Source organism: Caretta caretta, chromosome 6, assembly GCF_965140235.1.
Source record: "Caretta caretta isolate rCarCar2 chromosome 6, rCarCar1.hap1, whole genome shotgun sequence".
NCBI classification, from domain to species: Eukaryota; Metazoa; Chordata; order Testudines; family Cheloniidae; genus Caretta; species Caretta caretta.
Window position 1 is genome coordinate 71,395,467 of NC_134211.1, and position 17,559 is coordinate 71,413,025.

The 17,559-nt window shown below is 41.9% G+C and overlaps 1 protein-coding gene across 3 annotated transcripts in view; it reads right to left on the reverse strand.

Annotated features, from left to right (window-relative positions):
• The window catches only part of BAHD1 (bromo adjacent homology domain containing 1), a 70,264-nt gene that overhangs the window by 24,273 nt on the left and 28,432 nt on the right, over positions 1-17,559 (reverse strand). The window contains exon 1 of one of the 3 annotated variants that reach the window (XM_048854160.2): positions 2,851-2,926. The exons of the other annotated variants lie outside the window; for them this stretch is intronic. The gene's annotated coding sequence lies outside the window, so the exon portion shown is untranslated. Of the gene's footprint in view, positions 1-2,850; positions 2,927-17,559 lie in introns of those variants that run through there. 3 annotated transcript variants of the gene reach the window in all.

Below are 17,559 nucleotides of genomic sequence, written 5' to 3' on the forward strand. Positions count from 1 at the left end.
CATGTTAGTTTCCCCTAAATTTGTCATTCAAATTTTAAAAATAACAAGCTATCATCTTGAATTGTATTGGAACATTTCATATAACCCTATGACTGAGGATGGGTGGTGTGCAAGATTGGCTATTACCTAACCACCATTAATTTTGGGAGAGCTCCCTTAACTGGCATCAAAGCTCAACATTAACTTGAAGCTGAGAGGGATTAGATCCTTCCTATATCAGCTATTTGGCTGAAACATAAATATACTGACTGACATTGAGATTGATAATGTCCTCTCTCATTTTGGGGGCTCTCAGTTATGCCTGCCCAAATTATTAGATAAAGCTGTTGATTTAATCTGGTTTAAATCAACCTGATGTATTTTTTTATATTATCTCACTTTTAATTTACTTATTTATATGTATTTTATTTGATTCTTTTGTTTAGTTAATAAAATATATAAATTAGAAACCTGTTTCGTTCAGATGTTTCTTTCAGACGTCAAAGTTCCAGATCTAACAAGTCCCAGGGTAAATAAGAAGTAACTCAGCCTCAGACCCCTCCTATACTGATGGTCCACAGAACTGTCTCATAGTCCTTCCATACTTGGTGCTGAAAGAGGAACACTGCTGACTTTTGAGGGAAAGTTGATTTATGTACTGATCACTTCTTTCAGTAAGAGATGTAGGTTTTAGAACTTTTGAGGGCCTCGGATGGTGAATACCAGCTTGTCAACCTACAGGCTGACCAATTCCCCTTATTTTCTCATACATCAGTGGTCAAATTTAACTTCAAAAACATCAAGAATAATCAGAAATAGGCAACAAGATCTTCTGTTCCTCTATTTAAAAGAAAAGAATTTTGTCATATTAAAGAAGAGTCTTTGACTTATCCACCAAACAGGTCCAGTAGTGGTAATGCAACCACCCTACACAAACCTGCCCTGGAGGAAGCCCTTCTATCAGTCTGCATGGACAATTGATTTGTTTAGTATGGCTATTTCTGTGATCCTATTTCTTCTTGTTCCCATCAAAAGGGTAAGTCTCTGGCATAAGTGCTCTACAGAGAATTATCTCTAGGTTGTCCAGAGAGAGTCACTTGAACTCTGGACATCAGCTATCCCCTTCCTCTGCTAACTCCCACCATTCCTTTGTAGGACTTAAGTCTAATCCCCCTTGAACAGGTATTTTTTCCCAATATTTTATAAATAAAATTAATAAAACAGTCGTATTTTAATTACATCCAAGTCCAAAATGCCGGACTTAAATAGATGTTCAATTTTATTAATATCCCCCTCCTCTTTACCTTTTCTAGTGGCCAGTTACAACAAATTTCCCCTGAAACGAAAAAGAGTGATGCAGACTCATAAGGAAGTGGATTTTTCTGACAGTAAATATTACTCCTGAGGGAATTCTGTGCCAACAAATTAAAAATTCTGTGCACAATATTTTAAAATTCTGCAAAGTTTATTTGCCAATAAATAAATGTGGAGGCTCCAGCATGGCAGAGGGCAGTACAGGCCACCGGCTGCATGGAAGTGGGAGATCACACTGCAGACCCCTCCCCTCCATGGGACACAGACTCGGCGGTGAGGCTGCACCTGACCCTAGGGTGACCAGATGTCCCAATTTTATAGGGACAGTCCTAATACTTGGGGCTTTGTCTTATATAGGTGACTACTAACCCCAACCCTGTCCCAATTTTTCACACTTGCTGTGTAATCACTCTACCTGACCCTGACAAAGTGCAAGAGCCAGGCCTGCCCCAGAAGCACCCCAGGGACCTGCCCCTCCACACCAGGTGTGGGCAGGCAGGCTCAGCCCAACAGGATCCAAGTGTGGAGGTGCTTAGTGTGGGGGGATCTAGGTATGGGGGGGGAGAGGGCTCTGTGTGGGGCAATCTGGGTGCAGGTGGCTCAGAGTGGGTAGTCCAGGTGTGGGGGGGATCTGGATGCACAGAGGCTCGTTGGCTCGTTGGAGGTGGGTTCCGGGTGCAGGGGCAATGGGACTCTGCAGGGGGGTCCAGGTGAAGGAGGTTGGAGCGTCAGCATGGAGCGTCTGGGTGTGAGGGGCTCACTGAAGGGGTCAGGTTGCCGCAGGAGTGGGGCTTGGTGGGGTGGGGATTCGGGCGCAGCTTGTTGGAGCTCAGTGGGGTGGGGGTCGAAGTGTGGGAGGCTCATTGGAGTGATCTAGGCACACAGGGGATGGGGTTCATCAGGTTGGGGTTCAAGAGCAGGGGGTGGTCTGTGTACAGGGGTGGGGGATCCAGGTGCAGGGGGGTGTGGCTTGGCAGAGGGTGATCTGCGTGCAGGGGGGAGGTGCTCGGCAGGGGTCTGGATGTAAGGGAGTGGGGCTTGGCAGAGAGGGCTGGGTGTGGGGGGGAGGGCTCGCCAGGTGGGGGTTCAGTGTGCAGGGAGATAAATCTTGGCTGGGGGTGTGTCTGGGACGTGTCCCGATGCACAGGGGTTGGGCAGATGGGGGAGCAGCTCCCTGTACAGTGACTCATTCACCCATGGCTGAGGAGCAATGGGGGACAGGAAGCAGGGGTGGTCGGTGCAGAGCTGGGGGAGATTTCTAGGGGTGGGTCGGACCAGGCCCCGACCGCTCCGTGCAGGGGAAGGGTGCTTCTCCCCCACTCCCAGCCCAGCCAGGACTAATAATTGAGCCTGATGTAAGGTAGGAGCCGCTGGCCAGGGTGTCAGGTGCAGGGGGGCAGAGCTCAGCGGGGAAAGGGGATCTGGGTGCCGGGGAGGACTGGGTTTGAGGGGGGTCTGGGTATGGATGCCCGGGGTTGGGCAATTGTGGGTTGGGTCTGACCTGGCACTGGCCGAGGCATCCCCAGCCCCATTCCACCCCACCCCGCAGTGACATACCTCTCCATTGGCTCCTCCAGGCACCCGAAACGACACACCTGCACTGGTGGGGGGGGGGTGAGTGGCCGCTCTTGCGGCTTCCCTTTGCTTCCCCATCAGAAAGTCATTTTTCTGCAAGGAAGCAAAGAAATCTGCAGTGGACATGAATTTTGTGCGCACACAGTGACACAGAATTCCCCCAGGAGTAAAATAAGGAGCAGTTCACAGCCCAGGATACGTCCCTTGCAGGTTTGGTGGCATAGCCAGTGCTACCAAGAGACTAACTGCTTACAATTCTTTTCAAAAACTATAAATATGAATGCTTAAAATCATATGCCACCACCCCTGAAAACTACATTTAGTAAGATACCTTTCAATAGTAAGTATCACTTAGAATTCAGAAGAAAATTCATACACTCTCCCAACCTTGACTTTGAAATATATGTTCTACTGTACAATACCTAGGCAGAACATAGCAAGTTGTGGTTTATTTATAGCTAGCAGTTTAAAAAAATCATTCAGCATTGATGGACTCAAATCCCACAGATCAAGACACACTGAATTTATGGCTTATTACAACAATTTATAACCCACTAACAACCCCCTCCAGCTTCTCCCCTCCCCTCTTCCTTTCTTCCCTATGACTAGAAGGGTGTTAGGCCACTTCACCTTGAATGGTCCCTTGAAGTATGTGTTTACTTATGCTAAACAATCTGTTCCACCTTGCATTTAGCTGTGACACTCTGAGTAAGTTTCCCAGATCTAAAGAAGAGCTTGAAAACTGGTCTCTCTCACCAACAGGAATTGTTCCAATAAAACATATGACCTTACCCACCTTCTCTCTCTACACATCAAGAGAAGCATTTACATTAGTTTATCATGTGAAGAGATTGCAATAGGTATCTCCATACTAGAAAATAACACATTAAAAGGTAAAAGTATCAAGAATTAATATGTATCCAGATTCCATGCAATATGTTTAAGGCAGACTGATTTAAATCAAAGCAATTTAAATCATGGATTTTAATTATGATTTCAAGCAGCAAGAAGGAAACGTTGATTTTAATTGATTTTAGTTACGTTTTGCATTTGTACTTTTTAGTTATTTTCCTAATGAAAAGTTGATTCTCACTGGTTGGTAACCATTAGAACATGTTGATTTGCAACTAAATATAGACTTTATACTAAATTTTGTACTTCTTTTTGCTAACCAGGAGGATATACTATATCTATACACAATTATTTAAGCAATTATATAGCTTAACTTACATTTATTCAGTCAGATTCTTAATTTTTACTATGTGAAAAATGGTGAATGAGGCATTTCTTATTTATTAGATTAATATTTTTACTAGTGATTTGTGTCAAGCCCGACACGGATGAAGGTTCAGATAAATAATAATAATTTTAAAAAAGCACTTTTAAAATTAAACAGAGCTACCTTAAGTATGCTGGATACATGAGAAAAAAGTTTATCAGAAACGTTTCGCATTAAAACTAATTGGTTTATTAAACAAAGAAAGTATTATTTGTACTTAATGAATTGAACTGATTGTTTCCTGTTACCATGTCCTTCAAGATTTTAAAACTAGTAAATCTCACCCTCTCACTTTGAGTTTTTATTCATAGATTGGAAGAAGAAGAAAGCTTTTCTGCTCTTTCAACTTCCAAACACTGTCTCTACTTTGAATGAACTAATCATTGAGCTGAACTGATTGAAATAAACTAACATGAAGAAGATGCACTATAAGGTGGGTAGAAAGCTGGCTAGATTGTCGGGCTCAACGGGTAGTTATCAATGGCTCCATGTCTAGTTGGCAGCCGGTATCAAGTGGAGTGCCCCAAGGGTCAGTCCTGGGGCCGGTTTTGTTCAATATCTTCATAAATGATCTGGAGGATGGTGTGGATTGCACTCTCAGCAAATTTGCGGATGATACTAAACTGGGAGGAGTGGTAGATACGCTGGAGGGGAGGGATAGGATACAGAAGGACCTAGACAAATTGGAGGATTGGGCCAAAAGAAATCTGATGAGGTTCAATAAGGATAAGTGCAGGGTCCTGCACTTAGGACGGAAGAACCCAATGCACAGCTACAGACTAGGGACCGAATGGCTAGGCAGCAGTTCTGCGGAAAAGGACCTAGGGGTGACAGTGGACAAGAAGCTGGATATGAGTCAGCAGTGTGCCCTTGTTGCCAAGAAGGCCAATGGCATTTTGGGATGTATAAGTAGGGGCATAGCGAGCAGATCGAGGGACGTGATCGTTCCCCTCTATTCGACATTGGTGAGGCCTCATCTGGAGTACTGTGTCCAGTTTTGGGCCCCACACTTCAAGAAGGATGTGGATAAATTGGAGAGAGTCCAGCGAAGGGCAACAAAAATGATTAGGGGTCTGGAACACATGAGTTATGAGGAGAGGCTGAGGGAGCTGGGATTGTTTAGCCTGCAGAAGAGAAGAATGAGGGGGGATTTGATAGCTGCTTTCAACTACCTGAAAGGGGGTTCCAAAGAGGATGGCTCTAGACTGTTCTCAATGGTAGCAGATGACAGAACGAGGAGTAATGGTCTCAAGCTGCAGTGGGGGAGGTTTAGATTGGATATTAGGAAAAACTTTTTCACTAAGAGGGTGGTGAAACACTGGAATGCGTTACCTAGGGAGGTGGTAGAATCTCCTTCCTTAGAGGTTTTTAAGGTCAGGCTTGACAAAGCCCTGGCTGGGATGATTTAACTGGGAATTGGTCCTGCTTCGAGCAGGGGGTTGGACTAGATGACCTTCTGGGGTCCCTTCCAACCCTTATATTCTATGATTCTATGATTAAGATATTCTCTCTGAACAGTACCTGCACAAGAGACTACTGCTGTCAAAAGCTAGTTTAGCACTTCAACAAAATCCAGTTGCAGAGGCTTAGCCAGTGACTTCCACCAGTTCAGTGGTTTAATTTTCTTTAAAACTTGGCAATAAACATGTATTCCTTAATTTTTTTTTTATTTAATTGAAATGATTTAACATACTATAAGTAGCTTAGGACTTAACATAGGTTGTCAATTTCAAATGTAATGTTTAATAAGTTTATTTTTAAAAAATTAACTTGTATTTAATTTAAAATAATCTTTGTCTAAAAAATCATCTCAATTTTTACCTACCCTGAATCTGTTTCAAAGGTTTCAATTGAATTAGACCTTTGATATGATGAGTGGTTATACACAGTACTTACACAACAATCACAAGCTTCTGCTTTTTAAAGGGGTCATGCATGCATATAATTCCAGTTCTTGTTAACTGGTGTTATGGGGAAACATCAACTCCTTAAAAATTTCTCCCCATCTTTACAAGTCAATTTCCCTTAAACATCACAAAAGGCTAATTGATATAAAAGACCAGATATTCAGATTTAGAGATGCAAAATGAATAAAAAATAAGTGCATTTTTGGCATTACAGCTGAACCTCTCCTTTAAACTTTTGGTGAACAAAGTGGTAGTTTAACCCACAGGTAATAAAACACTTTGAAAACTAGGTTTTTACCACCAAGTACAAGAGAGATGATATGGAAGCACAAGCCAGAAAGGCACAGTAAGAAGTGTTACTGAGGAATTCCATATTTTCTATTTAAAAGATTTCTACATTAAATTTACTCCGTTTAGAAACCAAAGAATGATTCCCCTGCCAGCCAACTGCGAGTACTGCATACTCAATTTAGGAACCAAAAAGTCAAGATGTTGTCTTTCTGGCTCACAGGTTATCACCAGTATCCTAGACTGCAGTCAAAGCTTTGATTAATTTTGCTGAAGATGGACAAAGCAGAATAGAATCCAGCTCATTTGCAAGTAATCTCACTTTTAATCACTGATTTAAATCTGCTCACTATATGTAGTTAAGTAAGAGGATACCACTACTACATAGTCATTTTTCTGAGAACATCACCACCTTAAAGAGGACCTGCTATAATATACAGACGTTCTTGGAAGCAAAACACTATTCTCAAAAGTGCTTTTTGCTTTTAGTGCTAAGAAGAATCCGATTACCATACCTATGGATGCCAGATCTACTAGGGCTTGTTACAAATGATAAACACGTAATCCAAAACATTTCTGGAGACATACTGCATCTGGGGTGCCGACGTCATCATGAAGAATACAAAACGAAGAGTTTAGAATCAGTGACTTGCACATCTAAAGTATCATCACTAACTTAAATCCATTCAAATATTTGGATTTTTCTCCTCCTGCCCCATCATCTTTCAGAAAAAATATTTTTTAGTCTTTCCACCTAGGTCAATCCCTCACACCAATAATTTTTGCTGCATTTTTTTGAATTTCCTACAATTTGTCACATAAAAAAAGACACAGCAAGAGAGACTTCAAGGTTTTCACCTAGAGTTCTGTGTGATTGTGGATATAATAAGGTTGATATCATTAGAAGAGATATATCAGGATACAAGTGCAATGTATGACTGGATCATTAAACTGACAACATTGCCAATTCTCAGCATGAAGAAAAAACTGGACTATTTTAGCAATGCAAACATCATCCCACATTCTGAAAAGAACACCCAAAAGTTAGTACTCAACAGAACTCAAGTAATCTAGCAAGATTTATTATTAAACAAAAATACCAGAAAAAGTAGTACTATAATGTACTTAGTCTATGTTGTTAAAGGACAGTTCTTAATACTATGTGGATTTTCTAAAATCAAGTTTCCTTTGGCTCCAAATTTGTGCTACATACAGTAGTTTGTAATAGCTACCTGGACAACCTGACTCAATATTTGGTGCCTAGTATTCTCCATCCCTTGCCACATCAACACACAACTTCCAGAGCCTTATTCAAACCTAGAACAATGACAGTTGAGTATTATTTCATGGCTTAGTATCAAAACCACACAAGTTTACGAAAATACACAAGCTTCTGACCCTTGGTATGAAATACATTTCAGTAGGGAAATGACATCGTCAGGTTCTTCATCCCACTGCAGTCCCTGCTAACTAATGGATCCATGATAATGAACCAAAGAATTCACACAAATGACTTATACTTGTTGAGCCCTCGTGGAAACCTTGATAATCCAAGTGTTACAGTCCAGATCTAAGTTTAAGAGAACTAAAAATTAAGTTATCTAAGGCCACAACAGCACTACTCTGTACCTAAGGGAACAGAAGACAAAAAGATATTTAGATACACTACCTTGCATAATGACAGGTTTCAGAGTAACAGCCTTGTTAGTCTGTATTCGCAAAAAGAAAAGGAGTACTTGTGGCACCTTAGAGACTAACCAATTTATTTGAGCATGAGCTTTCGTGAGCTACAGCTCACTTCATCGGAAGCTCATGCTCAAATAAATTGGTTAGTCTCTAAGGTGCCACAAGTACTCCTTTTCTTTTTAGATACACTACTCATTTAAAAAAAGAAAGTATTTAATCACTAGTTCCCAGCTTGTCCTTACCACCCCAGTTACTCTAGAATTCACTAAACGGTAAACTATAGAACCACCACTTGCCAAAGAGTAAAATCACAAGAGAATTGATGCCTCATTAGCAGGAGAATAACCAAATGTGTTAACAGCTGCATTTTCTGTAATCATGCAGCTGCAACATCTGTCTCGTACTCTGCATCCCTTGATTGCAAGTGAAATCAGGAGACAAACAAGCTTGGGACCATCCATTCAAGCACCTTCTTATTTAGTCTATTTCCTTTCCAAAGCTTTACCAAAAAGATATATTCGCTCCAAGGGACTTACACCAGGAGAGAGAAGGTTTAATTTCTGAGGTTTTTAAGCAATTGATCCAAGAGCATGGTTGAGTTAAACATTTGACACCTAGAACCAAAAAAGATTATATGGCACCACGATTCTTCCATGATTTTATGCACAGCATTGCTTTGTCTACTTTTAGGTCTGGTCAGCATAAGAAATTGCACTAATTTAAATTGGTGACATTTCTGTGATCACACAAACCCTTCATCTGTAAAGCATCTTGTGTGCAGGGTTCTTCTCTCTTTTTTGTTCTTTATAGTGAGAACATACCGTTGGTACTCACAAAATGAAACTATCACATACCTTGGGGTGGTGAGGGGGAGAGCCTTGTCTGGTCAGCAGGAAGAAAAGAGTTATGGCTCCTTTAAGGGTTCCCCCTTCCTTCATGTTGGGGAGGCATCACCTAGCTGGGAGCTGGCCAGAGGAAATCAGAGAAGCCACTGGCTCCCTGTGCACTAAGGCAAGGTGTATATACCCTGTTCATCCAGACAGAGCCTTCTCTCACACCCTGAACAATATCATGCTCAGAATTTGAATTGCTCTGCAGGACACTGGAATAGACAATGGTACAGGAGGCTGGTTTAAAACAGGTAGTTCGCTATCTGTATGACTTCCTGTTTGTGGCCAGAGTAGATTTCGGAGTGTGCCAGCCTGCTGGCCTCATTCTAGGCCCCTGATAGTACACTGGCAGTACCAATACAAGGAGAAAAGACATAGGACCCTCTATTAAGCTGACCCACTTAGGAACTGAGTTAGATACACAGGCTGGTATCTCTAGGCCCCTAGCAAATAAGCTAGCAGAACTTTTGGGATTGCCCCAGGGGGCCAGGGCATCCAAAGCAGTTACACTGCATGAACTGCAGGCTATTATTGGTCATCTTAATTTTGTATGCCAAGGACTGGCCCCAGGACAATCATCTTGTGCTCACCTCTCAACTACCACCTCTGGAATAACAAGGCCCAACCAATTTACAAAAAAGAGTGAATAAAGAAACAAAGGGGGATTTATGGGTCTGGAAACAGTTCCTGAATCACTGTAATGGAGTTTCCTTTTAGAAAAAAGAACAGATGCTAGAGGCAGACCTAAATATTCACTCTGATGCAGTAGGATGCATTGGGCTTGGGTTTTTAGTGTTTGTAAACACACATCAGGGCAAGTGGTGTTCTCAGAAATGGCTCACCCACTGGCTCCAAAAGGGGATTGTAAAGGACATAACATTCCTGGGATTCTTTCCCATTTTAGTTCCAGTGACAATTTAGGGGAAAGGAGCTCACAAGAGAGTGAGATTTTAGAGTGACAACCTGATGGTGGTACATGTTATCAATTGCCAGTCCTTTAGATCACTCAGTGTGATGAAGGTGGTGAGGGCATTCATCCTGCAGTGTTTAACTTAACATCTGTTTTACTGCTAAACATGTGCCCAGTATTAATAATGGTGTAGGCGATGCTTTGTCTTGATTACAGGTGGAGGGATTTTGAGACTTGTTATTGGGAACCAACAAGGAACCCGAACAGATGTTGCTAACACTGTGTAACCTTGGCACATGACTGCTATTGGATTTCACAGAGATCAGTAGCACTGCAAACATTTAGGGTTTATGAGAGGAGTTAATCAGTTTCAGCTGGATGCCTATTTTGACCTATTCCTGAAGATCAGGTTCTTCAGTATATGGCGCCATTGATAACATCATAGGCTGGCCTCAACCACCATCTCTTGGCCCTCATCGGGGATAAAAGGTTACCCAGGTTCTTGTAGCAGGTTGCTAGTTAAGAGATTGCTAGAGGAGTGGTCTCAATCCAAAGGCCCTAGGGAAGATGTGACAACTTTGTCACTATTCAGATATTTTGGGATCTGGAGTGAGTTCTTCACCAGACATGCCAATGAAGCCAGGAGGCATTCTAGTTCTTGGTGGTATTTTTTTTTTTTTTTTGAGCATTTAGAGTCAGTGATCTGATGCCCGGGGTCAGCAAGGGATACCTCTGGTAGGGCTGTGGAGTTAGGGACTTTTAAAAAGGTAAACAATTAGTCACCTTAACTCTGAGATGTCAAAGACAAACCAAGGAGGGCAAGGGGACTCCATCGCGCCGCAAGAGGAGGCAACGCAGGGATTAGCCCATTAAGGACTTATATTGCACTGAGACTGACTGAGGATGGGCCTCTCTTCATGGTACCAGTTTGAGGCATTCTTTAAAGAGGGGCTTACAGCAGCAGCATTCCTGCTGTGAATTCAGGTCCTATTCATTGAAGCTTGCGGCAATGATAAGTGCAGCCCAACTGGGAACAGGGACTCAAGAGAGGCAGCCAGGCACTGGCATTCCAGTAAATGAGAATCAGAGTCCAACAGTGTGAATGGCTAATATTACTATGATTTCAGTTTTCAGGAGCAAGGGAGCGAGTCATGTGAACTGCTGTTTGGATCTGCGGACACAGTATTGTGCAGTGGACCCACAGATGGGTTGCGGGATCACCTGGAGGGTCCCAGCTGGACCCTGATGGCAAGGCAACTGAATAGGGATGGAAGGACAGCTATGCTCTGGGACTAGCTGATTCCCATCTTATGCTCTTTAACAGCCACTGAACATGATTATTGTACACCTGGGTGAAAATGAGTTGTGATTTTATAACTCATTCGCCAAGGCAAAGAGCTTTATGACAGATACAGGACTTTTTACTGGGGTCAGCCATAAATTGGTCTGAAATGCTGCAGCAGAGGATACAGCGGGGAGCTGCCAAGCTTCCACTGGTTGACAAGGCCACAAGATATGTGAATCTATAGGTGGCTAAATCTGTACACAAAGGGGGAGGATTGGTAATTATCCTTCAGAAAATATCATACTGGGCACCTGTATTATTCAGGGAAGACAGGATATACCTCTCTGATTAGGAAGCAGGTATATTTTTGGTCAGTGGTAAGGAGGTAACTTAACTATCTGGGATGCCCGTCGGGGTGCAGGGGAGACAGCCAAGCTCATTGCTGGTGCCTGCTGGTGGCAGATGTCCAAATGAAGGTACTAGTTTTATAGGGAGTGTTGTTTCTTCACAAATTAGAGTTGGACAACATCCTTTCCCCAGCCCTTTAACCTTCCAACCAGGGTAGAGTGGTGGGGTCCCAGCAGGTTGGGAACAGCTTTGGAGGGATGGGAAGTTGATGGTAACCCTCAAATACGTGGAAACAAGTGAGGAAGAAATGAAGACCTGCACCATGCGTTACTGACAGAGGATTCCCAGATGAGTAAATACAGTTGTGGCCTAGTTAAGCCACACCCCTCACATTATGATAGATAATAAAACAAACTATCCTTTTCGTAATGGTTCCTACCTTGCTAGCTTTTTTCGATTGCTGTTGCACATTGAGAAGATATTTTCAGAGAACTATCCACAACTATTCCAAGATCTCTGAGTGGTAAAAGCTAATTTAGACCCCATAATTTTGTATGTACAGTTGGGATTTTTTTCTCCAACATGCAATACTTTGCACTTATCAACACTGAATCGCACCTGTCATTTTTGGGTTTGTCTACAGTACAACTAAACACCTGCGCCTGGCCCATGTCAGCTGACTCAAGCTCATGGCGCTCAGGCTGCAAGGCTGTAAAACTGTGGTATGGACACTGGGGCTTGGGCTGGAACCCAAGTTCTGGAGCCTTGAGAGAGGGGAGGGTCCCAGAGCTCAGGTTCCTACCTGAGCCCCAGTCTTCACACTGCAGTTTCATAGTCCAAGCCCACCTCAGCTGACACAGGGCAGCCACAAGGTGTTTAATTGCAGAGTAGACACATCGTTTGTTGCCCAGTAACTCGGTTTTATGAGATTCCTTTGCAACTCTCTGCAGTCAGCTTTGAACTTAGCTAGCATGAGTAATTTTATATGATCCACAAATTTTGCCACCTCACCCCTCACATCCTTTTCCAGTTCATTTTATGAATATGTTGATCAGCACAGGTCCCAGTTCAGATACTTAGGGGACCCCACTATTTATTTATTCCCATTGTGAAAATTGACCATTCATACCTATCCTTTATTTCTTATCTTTTAACCAGTTAATGATCCATAAGAGGATCTTCCCTCTTATCCCATGACAGCTTACTTTGCTTAAGAGCCTTTAGTGAGGGACCTTCTGAAAGTCGAAGTACACTAAATCCAGTGGCTCACCCTTGTCCATGTTTGTTGACATCAAAGAATTCTAATAGATGGGTGAGGCATGACTTTCCTTTACAAAAGCCCTGTTACCTCTTCCCCAGCATATCATTGCCTTTCAGTACCTGAGAACACTTTTAAAAATAGAATAATTTTTCAGGCTGAAATTGAACTTTCTTGGTTTCAACCCAAAGTCCATCCCCCAACCCCAAAGCTTCACAAGAAGCTCTTCAGCCATCTGAGTAAGCTGAACACAGAAAGTGTTTTTACAGTGCCTTTTTTTTTTGCGGGGGGGGGGGGGGGGAGGGCGCTATAACTCAAGAATGGCTTGGTTTTATACCAGCACACTTTCTATGAATTGATTCCGAATGATTTTCAAGCAAATTTCTGGAAGTTTGCAAATACTGCACTGAGGAATGCGCAGTACACAGTTTAACTTCAGAAAGATGTATCAACTGGACCTGGAGGCCCCTGTAGCTATCACAGAGCCAACGGAGGGAATTTGGAATTTTTATTCAGGGTCAGCACTGTTCACACCCTTGCCTGACAAAGGGTAGCTTTCTCTAACTTATTTTGAAAGCTAATGCTACAAACACTCACAGCACATAAAACTACAAAATGTAATAAACTACAGGATTTAAAATACATTGCAATTACAGCCAGCCACTGATGTACAATGGCTACATCAGTTTGGATATAATCTCTGATTAATAGTTAAGCATGTTTGAGTGCAGTCCATATTTCCATGGCTGACCAACTGAGCATTCTATACTTGCTAATTCTCTGTGAAAACTATTGTTATTTTAATAACTATTTGATTGCTTTAGAGGGTCTATCCTATACTTGATCATCTATTTTGATAACCTACTTAGTGGCAGAGCTCTGAATTGCGTTGCAGGAGACCAAAGTTTGACTTCTTCTGTGTCTCACTCTCCAAGGCCACAATGAACAACAGTTATTTTAAACAAATCGTTACTTTGTAACCCTACTACCACAGCCTGATCTTATCACACACCAACCAGGCAAGCCTGGACATTGTCATTACTTGAGGAACCTCCATGCATGTTTGTTTGTTTTTTTAATATATGTATTTCAAATGCAATAAGGTTTAATTGAAATTCATAACCCAAATCAATTGTTGCTCTAACATTGTCTTCTTGAGATTTAGATTCAGAATTTAAGAATTTGTTGTCCTCAATCTCCATAAGAATACACCCATTCCCTTCACAAGGACACATTTTTGTGGGAAAAGATATCACAATCTAATTTCTACCCTGGTACTCTCAAGGTCTTTCGTAAAAACTATCAAAGAATCAAGCAATTTACTCTAATCTACTTTGAACAAAGAGATGCTATTCTTCTTTTAAACACTTATGGATGCAGATCAGATACTATAGCGATGGGCACCATTTACAAGAAATAAGATAAAATTTGGTGCTGAGATTCTAAGGGAAGCTTCTCAAAATTTCCCATTAAAAGGAAAATATGTTTTTGCTGGCTTGGGTGATTTTAGTAGCATCTGTCTAATGTACTTTTTTGAAAAAATGTGGGGTTTTTTTGCTTCAGTCCCAATGGCAAAACTATGCCCTATTCTAGTTTGAGTGACCACCAACTAAATTCAATATCCTACCATACTGTATTGAGGAACTATTGGCAACAGTAGAAATATGAGAATTAGGCAGCCAAAACAGCCAAATTACCAAAAATAGAAAAACTGTAGAGGCAAACTTTGATTACACAAGTTTGGTCAAATAAAAACCAAGCCTCATTATCCCCTAAGCTTCCATTTAACACCAGTGTAATTTTTAAAGGCATAAGCACATGCACTTGCAGCTCCCGGTGGGGTCGCCCAGTGTGGCAGGCAGCCAGGAACTGTTCTCCACTCCAGAAGCGTCTAGCCAATCTCAGCAGTTGCTCTCTGACGAGCAAGAAGCAGGAGAGGAAAAGCCTGATGTGGTCTTCAGGAACACTCCACAGGCCCGGCAGAGTGTCTCCGCCAGATAAGAAAGTGCCCAAGACGCAGCAAAGAAGACATGTTCCAGGAGGTATCACACTGCTCCAATGCAGAGAAAAGGGAACGCAAAGAGTTCTGGGAAGCCGAATGGCAGGACAGAAAAAAGAATCAGGAGTTTGTTAAGGATGCAACTAAGCAGATGTTTAAAGTAATGGAGGAGCATATGCAGATGCTGAAGTCCTTCTCCTGCTGATAATAGCCCACCTTAATCGACTGGTCTGGTTAAGAGTTGGTATGGCAACCCCCATTTTTTCCATGTTCTGTGTGTGTGCACACGCGTGTGTACATCTTCCTACTGTATTTTCCACTGCATGCATCTGATGAAGTGGGCTTTAGCCCACAAAAGCTTATACTCAAATAAATTTGTTAGTCTCTAAGGTGCCACAAGTACTCCTCGTTCTTTCTGCTGATACAGATTAACACGGCTACCACTCTGAAACATGCATCTTCTGTTGCTCATAGTTTTGCCAAGCAACATAGTGAAATGCTGGCCAGTTGTACTGATGCTATTCAGAACTATGGGCAGCAGTGAAACTGTCAAAAATCACATCAGTTTCATACTGCTACCATTACCAGGCAAAGCTATGAACAGAGGCAAGCACTGAGTTATTCACAGGGGAAGAGGAGGCCCCAAAACCAAATGGGGCAAGGGATGACAGTAGAACTCTTCCCTCTCCATCCCCCTTGAAACAGCTAGGAGATTCTGGTGCAACGGGAGAGTACAGGGGCATTTCTCTCTCTCTCTCTCTGTCACAGCAACAAGCGTCTTCTCTCTTCCAGCAGGCTTTGAAAGGAAGGTAGGGGTGCTGGCGGCGAGAGATTATGGAGCTTCAAATTAGACATCTAGTCAGAGGCCAATACAGGATATGGAGATCCAAAGCAGGGTCCAGGGACAACACCTTGGCAGAAATCCAGGGTGGATTTGATTTAAATCACTCATCAGGAAGACTCGATTTAATCATGGATTTCTACATAAAAGCGCATTCTTGTTGGTTGTTATAACCTTAATACATATTCTTCACAACTCAGAGATGAAACCTACATCTATTTTTAGATTGTATACACTATACACTTTTAAGGTGATTTATTTTGAAAAAACTTTTCAGATTAGTTTTACAGCTATATCAGAAAATGAATGATTGGTTATTTCATTTACCAAAAGGTAAATGAAGCAGATATTTATGAAGTCATTGGGGGGTGAACTATCTCCAGTTCAATAGGTTAATCATTAATATTTGGAGGATTTTCTTGACATGCTATATTAGGAGGAGAACATAACCAGACAGACATTTAAATTGTCTTATTTAACTAAACAACGTTATGTATTCTGGATTTTTTTCTTCAGCAGCAAACAAATAATATTTTAACAAAACAAGCACATGAATTTTTGAATGTAGTTAAACATTCAAGTTTTTTAAAATCAGGTTTGTTTGGGTTAAAATTGTTAACTAAAATAGTTAAATGAAATATTAAAAAAAATTAAACAGACTGTGTCAGCCAGGTCAACATGAGAAACTTAAAATGTTGGCTTCTACAGCTAACTCAGTCGTCTTCACCTTCATTTTCCTGTTTGTTCACAGTCTGGGAAAGAAAAACAAGCTTTCCTCCTTTTTCAGGTCCCAAACTATTTCTCAATTTGGAATGAATTAGTCCAAAGGAAGAAAATATTCTTTCTACAGCAGCAGAAGCAGCTACTGCTGTTAAAAGTGAGATTATCACTTCAACAGTCTCTGAATCCAAGTGCTTAAGTGACTTCCACCACTTCACTGGTTTCAGAGTAACAGCCATGTTAGTCTGTATTCGCAAAAAGAAAAGGAGTACTTGTGGCACCTTAGAGACTAACCAATTTATTTGAGCATGAGCTTTCGTGAGCTACAGCTCATTTCATCGGATGCATACCGTGGAAACTGCAGCAGACTTTATATATACACACAGAGAATATGAAACAATACCTCCTCCCACCCCACTGTCCTGCTGGTAATAGCTTAGCTAAAGTGATCATCAGGTTTTCTCACCCTCCACCCCCCCACACAAATTCACTCTCCTGCTGGTGATAGCCCATCCAAAGTGACAACTCTTTACACAATGTGCATGATAATCAAGTTGGGCCATTTCCTGCACAAATCCAGGTTCTCTCACATCCCCCCCACCCCCATACACACACAAACTCACTCTCCTGCTGGTAATAGCTCATCCAAACTGACCACTCTCCAAGTTTAAATCCAAGTTAAACCAGAACATCTGGGGGGGGGAGGGGGTAGGAAAAAACAAGAGGAAATATTTGGATATTTGTTTCACCAGTGAAGTGAAAAGGAGTACTTGTGGCACCTTAGAGACTAACCAATTTATTTGAGCATGAGCTTTCGTGAGCTACAGCTCACTTCATCGGATGCATACCGTGGAAACTGCAGCAGAGTCTGCTGCAATTTCCACGGTATGCATCCGATGAAGTGAGCTGTAGCTCACGAAAGCTCATGCTCAAATAAATTGGTTAGTCTCTAGGTGCCACAAGTACTCCTTTTCACTTCACTGGTGTGACTTTCTTTAAAACATCAACAGCAAACATGTATTTCTTGAATGGTTCTTATTCCCTAACTGGGTCTCTCTTATGGCCTGCTGCCATTATAGGTTTTCCCCTCTAGTGAGAGAATGGTATGGTAGATCTCAAATCAACGAAGGCTATACTCAGAAAGACCTCAAGACTTCTGGAATATGCTGCTCAAACAGTTTCACTTTTGTTTCTACTGCCTGTCCCTCCCTTCTCACATTTATCTCCAGACTTCTTCTCCTTGTCCAGATCCATTCTGTCCCCAACCATCTTCTATTCAT